Consider the following 19,323-nt stretch of genomic DNA (forward strand, 5'->3'; position numbering starts at 1 on the left):
GAGTACAATGCGAGTGTTATGCGATTTTCACACCTAGCATCCGAGTTCAGTACGATTGGTATGTGAGTGAAATGCGATTTTAACATGAGCTTTTACATACAGCAGTTCTCTGTCATAATGTTTTCAAAGGAAATATTCGTCAAAACACACACATATGATAGATAGATAGATAGATAGATAGATATAGCACAAAAATGGAGGCAGCACACCATGTAGAGTGAAAAAATAGTTATCTCTGTTTAATATCCCATCACGGTTATGTTTCGGCTCACACTGAGCCTTTTCAGGCTGGGAGCGGAGCTTCAGTGACTAGCGTAGACATCACTGAGTCTGCGTTCCCACACAGCCTGAACTGCGGTGACCTCTGGACCATGGGAAAATGCTAGTGTTGAGGGTGTAACAGGTGCCCGGGTGTCTGCTGTGGCGAGGGGCTTTAACACTTCCACAACCGGACGCTCCCTCACTATAAAAATAGGGTGACCTTCTTGTGACATACTATGTGTGTGCGGTGTTGCACCCACCTGCTGCCCAGGGATCTTCCCAGTCTGTGGCACCTCAGGTCCTTGTACGCACACACAAACATGCTCAGAGTCCTGGTACTTTTCTAAATAAACTTTACTGGTTTCAGGTTTCTTCAGGATAATTACAGTCCATCCATTTTCCTTATACATCAGTATCTCTTCTCCTATACTCTCCCTGGTCTGCCCCTTCTGCTTCTTCTCCTGCATCCTGGTATCCAAGCCCGAAGCTTCCCGAATCCTCCGACTAGCTATCTCCAAGTGCTCCCCGTTCATATTCCTCATCCTGAGCGAATATCCAGTTGCCGCTTGCAACTAATGTATGGACCATAGGTCCCCGAACGCTGCGGGAGGTTACCCGTTACACTGTCAAAAGATTTGTTCCAGATGCCTTTTCTCTTTCTTCCTAACCGAAGCACACTTCTCTCCAGACCTTCCCACACTTCTCACTGAACTCTCTTCCCGTGTAACTTCCTGAACTCCTCCCATAAGACCTCCCCATTAGTCCTCTATATTTAACTATTAATACCTCCTATTTATATGCTAGAGCGCTTCCAGTGTCCTGAATGCTACAAACCCCATACTATCGTACAGTCTAGGCCTAACTACGCGACTAACTGTCCCTATCTTAGTCGCTATCCAATAATCTTTATACATATAACATGGTATGGTATACATACACAACACACATGATGGCGGAAGCACATGACCTGACTAGTCAACCCTTTACATGCCTCAATTCTTAAACATGGTCGTCCTCAACCATGACGAACACCTGCAACCAAAATGGTTAAACACAGTTTCCTTTAATATAGCAACACATGCAATTATATGATACAGTAATATTCTTGTCACAGCTCCATTATCACTAGTCATCCGTGACTCCGGCTCCACTCGGTTGGAGCCCTGGAACAAAGAGTTCAAGTTCTTTTCAGTCAGAGTCCCGCAGACCCAGATTACTTTGCACCAAAACAAACAATATCTTCCTGTAGCCACTCAGACCCTTCCTGACACAGGAATGGCCACACGTCAACTTTAGCTTCCATCCTGACCCAGAAGGTCAGCCATGAGTTCACACAGAGTCACTTTTTCTATCTTGATCCTTTAGATCAGAGCTCAGTTCACACAGTCCTGTTCCATTCAGGTCCGGTGGATCACATCCTGACAAATTTTATGCAGTCCTGACCCACTGAGTCACATTCTCTTCTCACAGGTCCAGAGGACCACTTTGATGGCAACTTACTCAGTTCCTGACCCTTTGGGTCCTTCAGCAATCTGATGTTTTCCCCCTCCATTCTTTGAGAGCTCCAAGACTTCACACAGCCATGGTGATTAACCCTATCAGGGTTTTAGTCCTGTAATCAAGCAGGGGATATGCAACGGGCGCAACAAAACTTGGAAGGGGGAAAACAAAATTCACCACTTTTTCTTCATCCGCAGCCAGTCTGGCTGCCAAATCTTCTACAACCATGGCCACTTTGACCGCTTTTCACATCCGGGCTCCTACCCGCAGAACACAAACAGTCCTAAATTAAGCATTGGCTCAGATGTAGTCTGGACACTTCTAGGGCTCCTGCCCTCAGGGACACAGAACAGTCCCAAATCTTCAACAGGTGCAACCAGCACAACTCAACTTTGCAAAAGGAGTAGGTTTCAGTCACTTTCCTCCTTCAACCTCCAGGTCGGTACCGGGGGAGCGTTCATCAGCAGCAGCTCCATCCTCCCGATCCCGAGTATCATCTGCAGGGCTCCGTGCCCGTGTGCCAGAGGACCTGGCTGGTTCCCGTTCTTCTGGGTTGACAACAGGGGTGCTCACAGATTTCATTTGTGCTGTAGGCCTCAGGCACAAGGCATCGCGCACCGGGTCCCATTCAACGTAGGCCTTTAATTCTTCATCCTTGTCTGAGGGTAGTAGATCCACAGCCACCGCAAAATACCCCTCTTGCAGTGGTCGTTGATAGCGCACGGAGCTGGCGCTGACAAAGACCTTATCAAAGGTCTGCAATTCTCTGATGAAGCCATACCCCGAAGTCTGATTGGTGTGGACGAGGATGCCTTCCGCTCCTTTCCCCGCCATGGCTCCTCCCCCCGGCTGCCGCAGCTCTCTCCATATCTCTTGTTCACGTCGTTTCTTCCCCTCTACCACCTCCGCTATCCAGGCCACCTGGCTGGGTGAAGGAAAGGGCCCCTCTCCCAGTGACCGTTGCTGTGAGGGGACCGGGAGGTCGTGGGGTCACAGAGACATGCGGCTCGGGAGGCATGGCATGGGTAAGCGGGTGTTGGGGCTCCGGGGCAGATGGGGAGAACCAGGGGACGGGTAACTCTCAGATGCGGGGCCGGGGAGGGAGAACGCTGCAGCACTCACAGCTGCTTCCAGAGACGCCTCCCGCTCCGTGGACGGTGTCGGTGCACAGTGGGATTCCCACAGTAAAGTATGTTGTATAAAACAATGCCATATGGAACAATTTGAAATGTACCCCAAGCGAGTCACCATTTGTAAAATTATGACTCAGAGGGGATCGATAATGGACACTCCCACATAACATATTCAAACAAAGAAATGGAGTAAAAGTCCGTAATATATTAGAAACGTAAGAAATTTATTATACATAAAAATAGTACTGACAATTGTAAACAACACTTACAATGAAGGAATCGGCTAATATCAGCTACTTTTTGTCCTGTCCATATAATATCAAGTAAAAAAGTGCCAAGTGCTTCTAGTAAAGATGGGCCATAAAAACGGGACACAAGTATAGGGAAAACCCAGGTGCGCATCCTGAGAAACAATCCCTTTATCCCATGCTAAAGTGCTTACCCATCATATACTCCAGGACAAGTGCAGCGCCGCCACCGACACGCGTTTCGCCTCTTTCTCAAGGTGACCACAGAAAGGGGAAAAACTAAACTGCCCCAGAGCAGACCCCAAAGCAATAGGCAGCCCCCAACATATAATGACGGTGAAGCAAGATGAAAACAATAACAAAGATAGAAAGATAGGTTGAGCAAATGATGGGGCCCAAGCTAACTAAATAGGACAGGATAGGAAAGCTGCTGTCTGCCATCTGCAAAAACCCTATCCAAAATGTGCCAACTGACTGATAGGAAAAACAGGCCCTGAAGTCGCTAGGCTTCAGAAGACTATATCAGTACTCAGGTATATTCTGAAGACAGAGCAAAAGATCAACAGATCAGAGACAAAAATGGAATTCAGCTCACCCCCGGCCGGAGATGGCAGAACTCCCAAAAAAGCAAGGCAAAACAAAAACAAAACTGAAGTGTACAAAGCAGAGCAGAAAAACTTAGCTTTGAGACGCAGGAATCATACTGGTCTCCAAGAATCCAGCAGGATCACCAGCAAGGCAGAAGGGTGTCGGCTGCCTTATATCCAGTCCTCAATTCCAGCCACCCAGTCATGATCTAGCTGCCCAGGTGTTTGGTAATAAGCCTCACTACCTTCCTTCACCAGAGGAGGGAGTTCATCAGACCTCAATGGTGAAGGGAAAAATGAACTCACAACAGTACCTCCCCCTTGAGGAGGGGTCACCGAACCCTCATCCATGCCACCAGGGAGATCCAGGTGAGCCCGATGAAAGGCATGCACCAATCTTTCGGCATGAATATCAGAGGCAGAGACCCAGGAATTATCCTCCTGACCATAACCCTTCCACTTAACCAAATACTGGAGTCTCCGTCTAGCCAGACGGGAATCCAGTATCTTCTCTACCTCATATTCCATGTTACCTTCAACCAATACAGGTCAGGAGGTGCAACCACAGGAACTACTGGTTCAACAAACCTCTTCAACAAGGACTTATGAAACACATTATGAATCTTAAATGTGACAGGAAGAGCCAACCGAAAAGAGACAGGATTAATAATCTCCAAAATCTTGTAAGGTCCAATAAATCTAGGCTTAAACTTAGGAGAAGCCACCTTCATAGCAATATTTTTTGATGACAACCTAACCATATCACCCACCTTAAACTGGGGACCAACGGTCCTACGCCGGTTGGAAAACCGCTGGGCCTTTTCCTGGGAGAGAGACAACTTATCCACTACTTGGTCCCAGATCTGGTGCATTCTCTCCACCACAGTGTCAACACCTGGGCAGGCAGAAGGCTCCACCTGCCCTGAAGAAAATTGAGGATGAAACCCAAAGTTACAAAGAAAAGGTGACATCAAAGTGGCAGAACTAGCTCTATTATTTAAAGCAAATTCGGCCAAGGGCAAAAATGAAACCCAATCATCCTGATCGGCAGAAATAAAACATCTCAAATACGACTCCAAAGTCTGGTTTGTTCTCTCCGTCTGCCCATTGGTCTGAGGGTGAAACGCAGAGGAGAAGGACAACTGAATTCCCAGCTTGGAACAGAAAGTCCTCCAAAATCTAGACACAAATTGAACTCCTCTGTCAGATACAATGTTCTCAGGAATCCCGTGCAAGCGAACCACCTGTTGCAAAAACAAGGGCACCAACTCAGAGGAAGATGGCAACTTAGGGAGTGGTACAAGATGGACCATCTTAGAGAATCTATCACAAATCACCCAAATAACAGTCATTCTCTGAGAGACAGGCATATCAGAGATAAAATCCATTGAAATATGGGTCCATGGCCTCCTGGGCACCGGCAAAGGCATCAACAAGCCACTAGAGCGAGAACAAGGTTTAGACCGGGAGCAAGTCCCACAGGACTGCACAAAATTCCTGACATCATGAGACAAGGCGGGCCACCAAAAAGACCGACTCACCAGATCTCTAGTACCAAAAATACCTGGATGACCAGCCAATGCAGAGCAATGAACTTCAGACAGCACTCTCTTCCTCCACTGGTCAGGAACATACAACTTTCCACTGGGACAACGCTCAGGTTTGTCCTCCTGAAACTCTTCCAGAGCACGTCTCAAATCGAGCGAGATGGCAGAAAGAACTACCCCCTCGCCTAAGATGGTAGCAGGCTTAGTCACAACAGGGGAATCAGCAAGGAAACTCCTAGAGAGGGCGTCTGCCTTGACATTCTTAGTGCCCGGAAGAAAAGAGACCACAAAATCAAAACGTGTGAAAAACAAGGCCCACCTAGCTTGTCTAGGATTCAAGTGCTTGGCCAACTCCAGGTAAATCAAATTCTTGTGGTCAGTAAGGACCATGACAATTTTCTTGATGGTCTGGGGTGACCCGCATTACCACCTGGGTCCAAAACTGAGGTTTATTCTTTGCCAAAGGAGTAGCATCAATACCCCTCAAAGGGATAGGCGTCCGCAGAGGTGTCATAGGAAATCCACAACGTTTAGCAAAATCCAAGTCCATCAGGTTCAGGAAGGAGGAAAAAAACAAAATACTAGCTAAGTCCAGAAAAAACCAGAGAGGTTGGCAGCTATCGGATTGCAGACCCCTGAACCTATCCACAACAACTAGCAGTAGCCGTGGGGGTTCCTATGGTTCCCTAGACTCCTCCATCACAGCCGGAGAACTACATAGCCTAAAGACAGAAGGGGAAAAACTAAACTGCCCCAGAGCAGACCCCAAAGCAATAGGCAGCCCCCAACATATAATGACGGTGAAGCAAGATGAAAACAATAACAAGGATAGAAAGATAGGTTGAGCAAATGATGGGGCCCAAGCTAACTAAATAGGACAGGATAGGAAAGCTGCTGTCTGCCATCTGCAAAGACCCTATCCAAAATGTGCCAACCGACTGATAGGAAAAACAGGCCCTGAAGTCGCTAGGCTTCAAAAGACTATATCAGAACTCAGGTATATTCTGAAGACAGAGCAAAAGATCAACAGATCAGAGACAAAAATGGAATTCAGCTCACCCCTGGCCGGAGATGGCAGAACTCCCAAAAAACAAGGCAAAACAAAAACAAAACTGAAGTGTACAAAGCAGAGCAGAAAAACTTTGCTTTGAGACGCAGGAATCAGACTGGTCTCCAAGAATCCAGCAGGATCACCAGCAAGGCAGAAGGGCGTTGGCTGCCTTATATCCAGTCCTCAATTCCAGCCACCCAGTCATGATCTAGCTGCCCAGGTGTTTGGTAATATGCCTCACTACCTTCCTTCACCAGAGGAGGGAGTTCATCAGACCTCAATGGTGAAGGGAAAAATGAACTCACAACAGATCCCACTGTGTCGGGGTTTTCTCAATCAGTGTACCCTACACTTCGAAATCCTGGGGCACATGTTTGCTTCTGACCGTGCCAAAGTGGGCTTCATTATGTCACATCTAGCATGAGAGGCTGTCACCTAGCTAAACCCGTTATGGGAGAGAGGAGACCCGCTGGTTAATGATCTTCAATCTTTCCTAGAGACTTTTTGCAGGACCTTCGATGAACGTGACTGGGTCACGTCGACCGCTTCTGCCCTGCTTCACTTATGCCAAGGAACCCTCACGGTGGCTCAGTATGCTGTTCAGTTCTGCACCCTCTCGTCTGAGTTATCCTGGAACAATGAGGCCTTACTGGCTACCTTCTGGGAAGGCCTGTCCGGAAAAATTAAGGATGAGCTGGCAGGACGGGACAGGCTTACCATCTTGGATGACCTGATTTCCTTGGCGACCCGGATTGACCTGCATTTTCAGGAGCGTTCCAAGGAGATCAAGCGAGACAAGAGGTCCTACCACCTGGACTCTAGTTCCTCCAAGATGGCTACCTCATCTTCTTCTCCTGAAGCTATGGAGGTAGATCAGGTAAGTCTGGTCAGCCGCCGCCAGGATCCACGTCGCAAAGAAGGAAGCTGTCTATATTGTGGTAGTTCCGAACACCTGATCCACTCCTGTCCAAAGAAGTTGGGAAACTCCTGTGCCTAGGCTCGGTAGGAGAGGCAACCCTAGGTAGAGAATGTTCCTCTCCTTCGTTGCAGATCTCGGTCTCCGTGGACTCTGTCTGTTGGATTCCAGAGCCGTCGGGAGTTTTATCCAGCAGATGCTTGTGGATCGTTACCACTTACCAGTTCAGGCTCTTCCCAATCCATTGCGGGTGACCACTGTCGATGGCCAGCCACTGACCGAACCCGTCCAGTTCCAGACTGAGCCAGTGGAACTCCGGGTAGGTCTTATGCATTCTGAAAGAATCCATTTTTGTGTATACCCTGGTTTGTCTCACCCCTTGCTTTTAGGTTTGCCTTGGTTCCAGAAACACGAACCAGTCCTTAATTGGAGAACAGGCGAAATTCTGTTTTGGGGAGATTCCTGCTCTGACCGTTGCTTAACCCGGATTGAACCAGTTTCACCCCGGTCCAACCTGCTACCCTGCCTTGATTACCATCCGCTTACTGGTCCTTCTCGGATGTCTTCGGGAAAAAGGAAGCTGAAAAACTTCCCCACCACAGGTCGTATGACTGTCCAATAGATCTTCTTGGAACATCTCCTCCCAGTGGGAAAATTTACCCTCTTTCCCAGGCAGAGAATCAAGCTATGTCGGACTACATCCAGGAGAATTTGGCCAGAGGGTTTATCCGAAAATCATCATCACCGGCAGGAGCAGGATTCTTCGTGAAGAAAAAGGACGGATCCTTGTGGCCCTGTATCGACTACCGAGGGCTGAACCAGATCACAGTAAAAAACAGGTACCCTTTGCCTCTAATTTCAGAACTGTTTGACCATCTCTGAGGGGCCAAAATCTTCACCAAGCAGGATCTCAGAGGTGCCTACAACTTGATCCGAATCAGGGAAGGAGACGAAAGGAAAACAGCCTTCAACACCCGTGATGGCCACTATGAGTACCTGGTAATGCGGTTTCGTCTAAGCAATGCACCCGCTGTTTTCCAAGAGTTCATCAATGATATTTTCAGGGATCTGCTTTACACCTGTGTTGTCTATCTGGACGACATTCTGATTTTTTTCCACTGACTTGGTGACGCATCGGAGGCAAGTACGCCTAGTCATACAGAGGCTCAGGGAGAACAGACTGTATGCCAAGTTTGAAAAGTGCCCCTTTGAACAATCCTCTTTGCCTTTCCTCGATTACATTGTTTCTTCCACAGGTTTGAAAATGGATCCAGAGAAGTTATCGGCTGTACTCAGGTGGCCTCGTCCGTCTGGGCTGAAGGCCATACAGCGATTTCTGTGCTTCGCCAACTACTACAGACAATTCATTCCTAACTTCTCCACCCGAGTGGCGCCCATCTCAGCTCTGACACGGAAAGGTAAGAATCCCAAGGATTGGCCTCCTGATGCTGAGGAGGCTTTTGTTTCTCTCAAAAAGGCCTTTGCTGTCGCACCTGTTCTTCATCGTCCTAACTCCAATGAACAATTTTTTCTTGAGGTCAATGCTTCCTCCGTAGGTGCGGGAGCCGTACTTACCCAGAAATCGTCCACCAGGCGAATGAACTCCTGTGGTTTTTTTTTCCAAGGTTTTTTCTTCCATAGAGAGGAATTATTCCATTGGAGATCGGGAATTGTTGGCTATCAAATTGGCTTTGCAGGAGTGGAGGCATCTTCTAGAAGGAGCTCTTCATCAGGTAGTCATATACACCGATCACAAAAACCTTGCTTACCTCCAAACTGCGCAAAGGCTGAATCCTCGTCAAGCCTGCTGGGATTTGTTTTTTGCTCGATTTAATTTTGTTCTTCATTTTCACCCAGCTGACAAATATGTCAAAGCAGACGCACTTTCCTGAGCCTTTCTACCTCCTGATCAAGAAGAAGAACCGCAGCACATCATTGAATCCTCAAGGTTAGTCGCTGTCGCTTCTGCTGATCTTACCGGCTTCCCGCTGGGAAAACTTTCGTGTCTGCTTCTGAACGTACTCGTTTCCTTCGGTGGGGTCACTCCTCCAAGTTGGCTGGTCACGGTGGTCAGAGAAAGACTCTGCAATTCATCACCCGGTACTACTGGTGGCCTGCTATGGATAAGGGCATTCAGGAGTACATCACAGCCTGTCCTTCCTGTGCCCGTAACAAGACGGCCAAACACCTACATGCAGGTAGGCTTCAGCCTCTTCCAGTTCCGTCCGCTCCCTGGCAACACATTGCAATGGGCTTCATCACAGATCTTCCGATCTCATCTGGCTGTTCTGTGGTGTGCGTAGTGGTGGACCGCTTCTCTAAAATGGCTCACTTCATTCCGCTACCCGGTCTACCAACTGCTCCAGAATTGGCGGATCTGTTCATCCGGCACATCTTCCGTCTCCATGGTTTCCCTCTTCACATCATGTCCGACAGAGGAGTCCAGTTCACCTCAAGATTCTGAAGAGCAGTTTGTAAACTGGTAAGAATTGAACTGGATTTTTCCTCAGCATACCATCCCCAGTCCAATGGACAAGTGGAGAGGACAAATCAAATCCTGGCTGGATTCCTGCGTCTATTTGTCAACGCGCATCATGATGACTGGGTAGACTTACTGTCCTGGGCTGAATTTTCCTACAACAACCAAGTAAGTGAATCTTCTGGAAAGTCTCCCTTTCAGATTATCTTTGGACTGCAACCCGGAATTCCTATTCCCATTTCTGGATCATCTGGCGTTCCGGCTGCTGATACTTTCTCCAAAGATTTTTCTAAGGTTTGGAGGGACACCAAAACTGCTCTGGAGAAAGCCTCCCAGTGTATGAAAAGGAATGCGGACAAGAGACATTTGGATGCGCCTATCTTTCACCCCGGAGACAAGGTATGGCTCTCTTCAAAGTATATCCATTTAAAGATGCCATCCTACATCCTACAAATTGGGCCCCCGGTTCATCGGACCATTTGAGATCTTGAGACAAATCAATCCAGTCTCTAACAAGCTGAAGTTGCCTACTTCCCTACATGTGCCTAACTCCTTTCATATTTCTCTCCTCAAACCAGTAGTTTTGAGCCCCTTCTTTAAGGATCTGGGTACCACTCCTGACCCTGTCTCTGAAGATGATGTTTTTGAGGTAAAACATATCCTGGCCGTGAAGAAAGTAAGGGGTAAGACCTACTACCTCGTGGACTGGAAGGGTTTTGGTCCCGAGGAGAGATCTTGGGAGCCTAGAGAGAACATCCAGGCTCCTCTTCTCCTTAAAAGATTCTAAGCAGGCTTGAAGAAGAGGGGGTGTAAAGAGCGGGATACTGTTACACCCGGTCCCTGTCCTGGCACGGCGCCCAGGTCTACTGCTGCCCCCTGTTCTGGGCACTCACCTCGTGCCTCGCACGCTGTCCTTAGGCAGCAGCCAGCTCCCTCTGTGTCTCATGTTGCTGCTCAGCATTCAGGTCTCTCCCCTGCCCCCACCTCCTGGCGTCCTGTCAGCAGATCTGTAGCTAAAGCTATTAGGGCATGCCCGCATTCTCTCCTGGGACAGCGTGCATTTTTCAAAAAGGGCAATTATCCAATGGCAGCGCACTGGCTGCTATTTCAGGCCTCTCCTCCATAAGGAGAGCGCCGGAGCAATGAGTATCAATCATTGCTACATCCGGCTCTCTTGCTAACCTGTCTGCGATGCATCTGCGGTCTTTGTGCATTCTCTAATGCTATCTGTCTCCACAGAATATCAGTATCCTGGTTATATCTGCAACCATCTGGGCGAAAGCCATCCTGTTCCGCCAACAGCCACCTGAGTCCAAGGACTGTGTCAAGGTCACTGGAACCAGCTACTTACCAACAACCCAGATCCAGGACCCAACACATTATGGACTCTGCTGTCACTTGTTATCCCTTTTGGTCCCGCTGGGACAGCTGCCATGTGTCCGCTGTCTAGCGGGAGGTAGCACCTGTGTCCTCCGGGTATTCCATTTTGGTCCTGTCTGAGGGGCTTTACTACGGGTATCCGGGGCTCACTAGTCACTCCCCCTTCACAGTCCCCGGACCGTGGTCCCGAGGTTCCACTTTAAAAATAAAAAACGAATGTGAACTTCACCATCTCTGCCTCCGCTTCCATTTGTTACACAGTGGCAATGTCAGGAGCAGCCTCTGCACTGTTACAGTGTCAAAATGGCGCTAAAACAAGATGTCTGCTATTTATATGGAGAGGGACATGTGATTTCAGCAGCCAATGACACAATCCGTAATTTCAGGACATTGTGGGTGCTTCCTGCGTAATGATTGGCTAGCCTCAATGTGCACACATAAAGCTAGGGAAAAAAATGACTGCTGTGCTGTGCTTACACCGCGCCTCTGAGCTCTGCAAACCCCCTTGTTCTGTCCTCACTAAATGAAGCAGACTTCATGTAGCTATACAGGCAGCTAAACCGCTATACCGGGGTCCAATAAGGAGACTGTAGGTTGAATCTGTGCTTTACTGAACGTGATGGTATATTGGCGCTGTGAAACTACAAACAAACCATATATGAATACAATCAATACTGGGTTCATCAGGGATTCATTTATACATAATGCATCATCTGCACTAATAGCTAACCAGGGGGAACTAACTAAGCAGGCTAATATGAGACAGGAATTGGATACAGGATACATAAATACATATCAGCGATGCTGTCACAAGGGGAGAAGAGAAATGAGATGCTTCCTGAATGCAGGCAGAAGGTAAATGGTGGACTGAAGGGAAAAAGGGGCTGAACTAACCATAATCCTTTGCAAAAGGTTACCAGGATGCATTGCGACCTCACCAGAATGCATTGCAAATGGAAGGAAATAGCAAAGTGAAATGAAAACACACAATAACTCTGCGGTTATGACTCTGCTCACTAGATGGAGCCAGAAAACACTGTAAACATTAACAAGCAGATAATCAGGGATTATGAATTAAATGCCGGAGACAGAACACCCCTCCCCTCATCAAACACATGCCAAACACGCATGATACACTACAAGTATCGATGCTAAAGTGTTGAAAATATTTTTGTGGCAGCGCAAATATTTTCCTGCACTTTTACCAAATGTTACCAATTTTTATCGATTTTATAACATTTTGCTCGGGTTTACGATCACGAATCCAAATGTGCCATATTCGTGCTGAATTTATGTTTGGTAATAATTTTCCCAACAAATTTGCTCATCACTAGTGTTGACAAGCAGCACCAATAAGTCCTCCACACTGTCCAGTCTCAGTAACAAATAGGCTAGTCCTCACAATCCTCAACCTGGTCCAACCTTTATCCACATATCAAGAGTCCCAGGAGACATATGACCCCAACTGGCCAATCCGAGAAACTATTTATGTTCCCTTATAATTATTCTGGCCTCTCACCATGCACCATTAAAGAGGGTCATGAGGAGGTAGAGTTCAGTGATGCACAAATATTTGGACACTCACAGCCAGAATAAAGCCACATTGGGGAAGGTCAATTCATGTATGAAGAGGTGGAGGATAATCATGATGCACAGTTGCCATCAGATCAGCTTAAAATCACAAGGCGGATCAGATTGATGAATTGGAAGATGACATGGTCAATGATGAGGTCACTGATCCAACTTGGCATGGTGGCACACATAGCGAGCACAGCAGTGCAGAGAGGGATGGATCTATAGCACAAAGAGGTAGTGGTTTGACCAGAGGGAGATCTCGGTCAACTGTTCCACTGAGCCCCCAATAACAGGCCAAGGGTGTGTTGTTCCCCTGTATGTCAGTTTTTTCTGATTGTCCCTCAGACAAAACAACTGTAGTTTGCAGCTTCTGTCATACCAAGCTGAGAAAAGGCAAGAACACTGCCAACCTGAGCACCACCAGCATGCAGAAGCACCGTTTTCAGGTTTCAGCCTTACACAGAATAATGAGTAATGAAACATGCTCTATATATATGCTGCTAGTTCTAAAATCTTACCCACAAATCCATTTATATAGGGAAATTCTGCATAATACCTCTGGTAGCATATGCCATGTACTGCTCACATACACAGCACCCCAGTAGGTACGTTGTTCCCCTGTATGGCAGTTTTGTCCGATTGTCTCTCTGACAAAACAACTGGAATTTGCAGCATCTGTCATACCAACCTGAGAATAGGCAAGAATACTGCCAACCTGAGCACCACCAGCATACAGAATCACATGGTAGCCAAGCACCCCAGTAGGTGGGTGGAATAGCTGAGTGCAAAATCTGTGTCTGGGGGTGAAACCACTGGCCCTTCCCCTGGGTCACAGCCTTCCCAATATGCTGTCCAGGAAGCAGGCGCCGATACCTCCTGCCCACAACCTGCGGTTGCACAGACACAATAGTCAGCAACCTCGTCCAGTTCGTTGTCACAGCACAGCGTTCAGTTGTCCCTGCCCCAGATGTTTCACAGGAAGCTCACAGTGCCAGATTGCTAGCCCTGGAAATGTTGCCGTATCGGCTTGTGGAACTGAGTCTTTCAGCGACCTGTTGGCAGTGGCAGCCCCACGGTACTTGATTCACAGCCACCAATATTTTTCCTGGTGTACTGTCCCCACGTTAAAAAAGCATGTGTTACACAATATCAGCCGTGCTCTGGCCAACGCAGTCACAGGGAAGGTCCACCTAACCACATTTCCCTGATGGCACACTGGGTGAACGTGGGGGATTCTGGGACAGAGTCAAAGGCTGGGACATCACTCATACTACCCACACCAAGGATAGCGGGCCTAACTTCCATCACGGTTTCAGTCTCCTCGTATGCCAGTTCCTGTCTTTCCTCCTCCTCATCATCTTCAGCTGAGTTAGCCTCTCCATCACTCCCCAGCTGGGAGCTCTCCAGCACTGTTTTGGCAAAGCTGCAGCATGCTCTGCTGAAGCTCATCTGTTTAGGTGATAAAACTCACAATGCAGCAAAGCTGTTGAAAGGGATAAAAGACCAGAACGATCAGTGGCTCTCGCCGCTGAACCTCCAACCACGTCTGGTTGTGTGCAATAATGGGCTTAACGTAGTGGCGGCATTAACCCCTTTACCCCCAAGGGTGGTTTGCATGTTAATGACCGGGCCAATTTTTACAATTCTGACCACTGTCCCTTTATGAGGTAATAACTCTGGAACGCTTCCATGGATCCCAGTGATTCTGATATTGTTTTCTCGTGACATATTTTACTTCACATTAGTGGTAAAATTTCTGTGATATAACATGCTTTTATTTGTGAAAAAAGCGGAAATTTGGTGAAAATTTTGCAATTTTCCAACTTTGAATTTTCATGCCCTTAAAGAGATATGTCACACAAAATACTAAATAAGTAACATTTTCCACATGTTTACTTTACATCAGCACTATTTTGGAGCCTAATTTTTTTTGTTAGGAAGCTATAAGGGTTAAAAGTTGACCAGCGATTTCTCATTTTTACAACAAAATTTACAAAACTATTTTTTTAGGTACCACATCACATTTAAAGGCACTTTTTTAAGGGTCTATACGATATAAAATACCCAAAAGTCACACCATTCTGAAAACTGCACCCCTCCAGATGCTCAAAACCACATTCAAGAAGTTCAGCTGCTTCACAGGAATATTTGGAATTTTTTTAAAAAAGTGAACACGCTGATACCCCATATGTGGGGGGGCACTGTTTGGGTGCATGGCAGAGCTCGAAAGGGTAGGAGCGCTGTTTAACTTTTTCAAACTAAAATTGGCTGGAATTGAGATTTGACGCCATTTCACATTTGGCGAGCCCCTAATGTGCCTAAACAGTGGAAATCCCCCACAAGTGACACCATTTTGGAAACTAGACTCCCTAAGGAGCTTATCTAGATGTGTGGTGAGCACTTTGAACCCCAAGTGCTTCACAGAAGTTTATAACTTAGAGCCGTAAAAATAAAAAGTCATAATTTTTAACAAAAATGATTTTTTTGCCCGCAATTTTTTTTTTCACAAGGGTAACAGGAGAAATTGGACCCCAAAAGTTGTTGTCCAATTTATCCCGAGTACGCTGATACCCTATATGTGGGGGTGAATCACTGTTCGGGCGCACAGCAGAGCTCGGAGTAGAAGGAGCACCGTTTGACTTTTTCAACGCAGAATTGGCTGAAATTGAGATCGGACGCCACATTCCATTTAGAGAGCCCTTGATGTGCCTAAACAGTGGAAACCCCCCAATTCTAACACCAACCCTAACCCCAACACACTTCTAACCCTAATCCCAGCCCTAACCGTAACCCTAACCACAAACCTAACCGTAACACACCCCTAACCCTAATCCCAACCTTAACCACAATCCCAAACCTAACCCTAATCCAAACCCTAACCCTAACTTTAGCCACAGCCCTAACCCTAACTTTAGCCCCAACCCTAACCCTAACTTTAGCCCCAACCCTAACCCTAACTTTACCACTAACCCTAACTTTAGCCCCAACCCTAACCCTAACTTTAGCCCCAACCCAAATCCTAACTTTAGCACTAACTCTATTCCTAACCCTAACTGAAAAATGGAAACAAATACATTTTTTATTTTATTATATTTCCCTAACTAAGGGGGTGATAAAGGAGGGTTTGATTTACTATTTAAGGCGGGTTTTTATGCTTGGCAGCTGTCACACGCTAAAAGACACTTTTTATTGCAAAAAATAGTTTTTGCATCACCACATTTTGAGAGCTATAATTTTTCCATATTTTGGACCACAGAATCTTGTGAAGTCTTGTTTTTGCGAGACAAGTTGACTTTTTATTGGTGCCATTTTTGCGCACATGACTTTTTTTGATCGCTTTTTATTACGATTTTTGGGAGTCAGAATGAACAAAAACCAGCAATTCATGAATTTCTTTTAGGTGGGGCGTTTATATCATTCCACTAGTGGTAAAATTGATAAAGAAGTTTTATTCTACGCGTTAGTACATTTACAGCGATACCTCATTTATATCATTTTTTTATGTTTTGGCACTTTTATACAATAAAAACTATTTTATATAAAAAATAATTATTTTTGCATTGCTTTATTCTGTGAGCTATAACATTTTATTTTTTTGCTGATGACGCAGCATGGTGGCACATTTTTTGCGTGACAAGATGACATTTTCAGCGGTACCACATTTATTTATACCCGTCTTTTTGATCGCATGTTATTCCACTTTTTGCTCGGGGGTATGATGATAAAGCATTGCTTTTTGCCTTGCTTTTTATTTATTTTTCTACGGTGTTCACTGAAGGGGTTAACTAGTGGGACAGTTTTATAGGTTGAGTCGTTACGGACGTGCCAATACTAAATATATGTACTTTTATTTTTTATTTACATAAAGAAATTAATTTTTTGGAACAATTTTTTTTTTCTTTAATTAGGAATTTAAAAAATTTTTTTTAAACATGTTAATTTTTTTTTTTACTTTTTTACTTTGTCCCAGGGTGGGACATCGCTATATAGTGTCAAATCACTGATCTGACACTTTGCACAGCACTGTGTCAGATCAGCGATCTGACAGGCAGTGCAGGAGGCTTGACGGTGCCTACTCTCAGCAGGAACTCACAAGCCACCTCCCTGCAGGACCTGGAAGGACCCTGCGGCCATCTTGGATCCTGCAGGGAAGAGGTCCTGGGAACAATGCGATCACATCACGTTGTTCTCAGGGTCTCAGAGAAGCACGCAGGGAGCCCTGTTATGATTGGGTCACCGAGGAGGAAAGCAAGACCAAGATAAGCCACAGAAAACCAGAGAGGTTGGTAACTAAGCGGATTGCAGACCCCTGATCCTATCCACACAACTAGCAGTAGGCGTGGAGCGTGCCTACAATGATTCTAGATGCCTCGACACAGCTGGAGAACTAAATAAGCCAAAAGCAAGAAAGGGGAAATCTAAACTGCCCCAGAGCAGACCCCAAAGGAATAGATAGCCCCCAAACATATATTGTCGGTGAGACAAGATGAAAACACAAATGCAGGCAGGAAAATAGGCTGAGCAAACGATGGGGCACAAACTAACTACACAGGACAGGAAAGGAAAGACTCTGTCTGCAATCACGCAAAAAACCCTGCAAAAAATGCCCAACATGTCTGATAGAAAAAATACTGAAGTCACTAGACTTCGCCCACTATATCAGCACTCTGCTATATTCTGAAAGCAGAGCAAAGAGAGGCCAATCTAATAAGGGACAAAAACAAACTGGCACAAACAGTAACGTAAGGATGGAAATTCAGCACAGCCCCAGCCGCGGCTGGCTGACCACACAAAACTGAAATAGACAAAACCAAATCAAATGTGAACAATAGCAAAAGAACACTTAGCTTGAGCATGTAGGGACTGAGCTGGAAACTAAGACCTCAGGAGGCAGGAAAAAATCACCAGCAGGGATAGAGGGAGTCGGTTGTCTTAAATCCAGTCAGAAACTCCAAATGTCCAATCGTCCTCCTCATTATCAGGTGGCAGGCCTCTGCTAATTAGATCAGCTCCATTACCTCCTGTAACCACCAGAGGGAGCCCGGAAAGAGAACTCGCGACCCCTCTGTCAACACAACCAGCTCCACTCCCTTCACTAGCAACCAGAGGCAGGCCCGAAAGTGAATTCAAAAGAGTACCCCCCCTTAAGGAGGGGTCACCGAACCCTCATCCACACCACCAGGCTGATCAGGATGGGCCCGGTGAAAAGCACGAACCAATCTATCGGCATGAATGTCAGAAGCAGAGACCCAAGAATTATCCTCCTGGCCATAACCCTTCCATTTGACCAAGTACTGGAGTCTCCGTCTAGCCAAACGAGAATCCAATATTTTCTCTACCTCATATTCCATATTGCCTTTAACCAATACAGGGTCAGGAGGTGCCGCCATAGGAACTACTGGTTCCACAAACCTCTTCAACAGAGATTTATGAAACACGTTATGGATCTTAAACATAACTGGAAGGGCCAATCGAAAAGAAACAGGATTAAGAATCTCCAAAATCTTATAAGGTCCAATGAATCTTGTCTTGAACTTTGGAGATGCAACCTTCATAGGAATATTCTTTGACAACAACCAAACCATATCATCCACTTTAAACCGGGGACCAATGGTCCTATGCCGGTAGGAAAACCATTGGGCTTTTTCCTGAGAGAGGGACAACTTATCCACCACTTGGTCCCAAATCTGCTGCATTCTCTCTACCACAGTGTCCACACTTGGGCAGGTCAAAGATTCCACTTTCCCTGAAGAAAATCGAGGATGAAACCCAAAGTTACAGAGAAAGGGCAACATCAAAGTGGCAGAACTAGCTCTATGGTTTAGCGCTAATTCGGCCAAGGGCAAAAATGAGACCAGTCATCCTGATTAGCAGATATAAAACATATCAAATAGGACTCCAAAGTCTGGTTTGTTCTCTCAGTCTGCCCATTGGTCTGAGGATGAAACGCAGAGGAGAAAGATAATTGAATTCCCAGATTGGAACAAAAGGTTCTCCAAAATCTGGAAACAAACTGGACTCCTCTGTCCGACACAATGTTCTCAGGAATCCCATGCAACCGAACAACCTGTTGTAAAAACAAGGGAACCAACTCTGAAGAAGATGGCAACTTTGGGAGTGGTACAAGATGATAATCTTAGAAAATCTATCACAAATCACCCAAATAACAGTCATTCTCTGAGAGACAGGAAGATCAGAAATAAAATCCATTGAGATATGGGTCCATGGCCTCTTGGGCACCGGCAGGGGCATCAACAACCCACTAGGATGAGATCAGGGTTTAGACCGAGAACAAGTCCCACAGGACTGCACAAAATTCCTGACATCATGAGATAAGGCAGGCCACCAAAAAGACCAACTCACCAAATCTCTGGTACCAAAAATACCTGGATGACCAGCCAACGCGGAGCAATGAATTTCAGACATTACTCTCTTCCTCCACTGGTCAGGAACATTCAATTTTCCCATAGGGCAACGCTCCGGTTTGTCCTTCTGAAATTCCTCCAGGGCACGTATCAAATCGGGTGAGATGGTGGAAAGAACTACCCCCTCACCTAGAATGGCAGTAGGCTCGGTCACAATAATAGAATCCGCAAAGAAACTCCTACAAAGGGCGTCCGCCTTAACATTCTTAGTGCCCAGAAGA

The sequence above is a fragment of the Dendrobates tinctorius genome, unplaced genomic scaffold (assembly GCF_039654945.1).
Source record: "Dendrobates tinctorius isolate UK_male_01 unplaced genomic scaffold, ASM3965494v1 ptg000111l, whole genome shotgun sequence".
NCBI classification, from domain to species: Eukaryota; Metazoa; Chordata; class Amphibia; order Anura; family Dendrobatidae; genus Dendrobates; species Dendrobates tinctorius.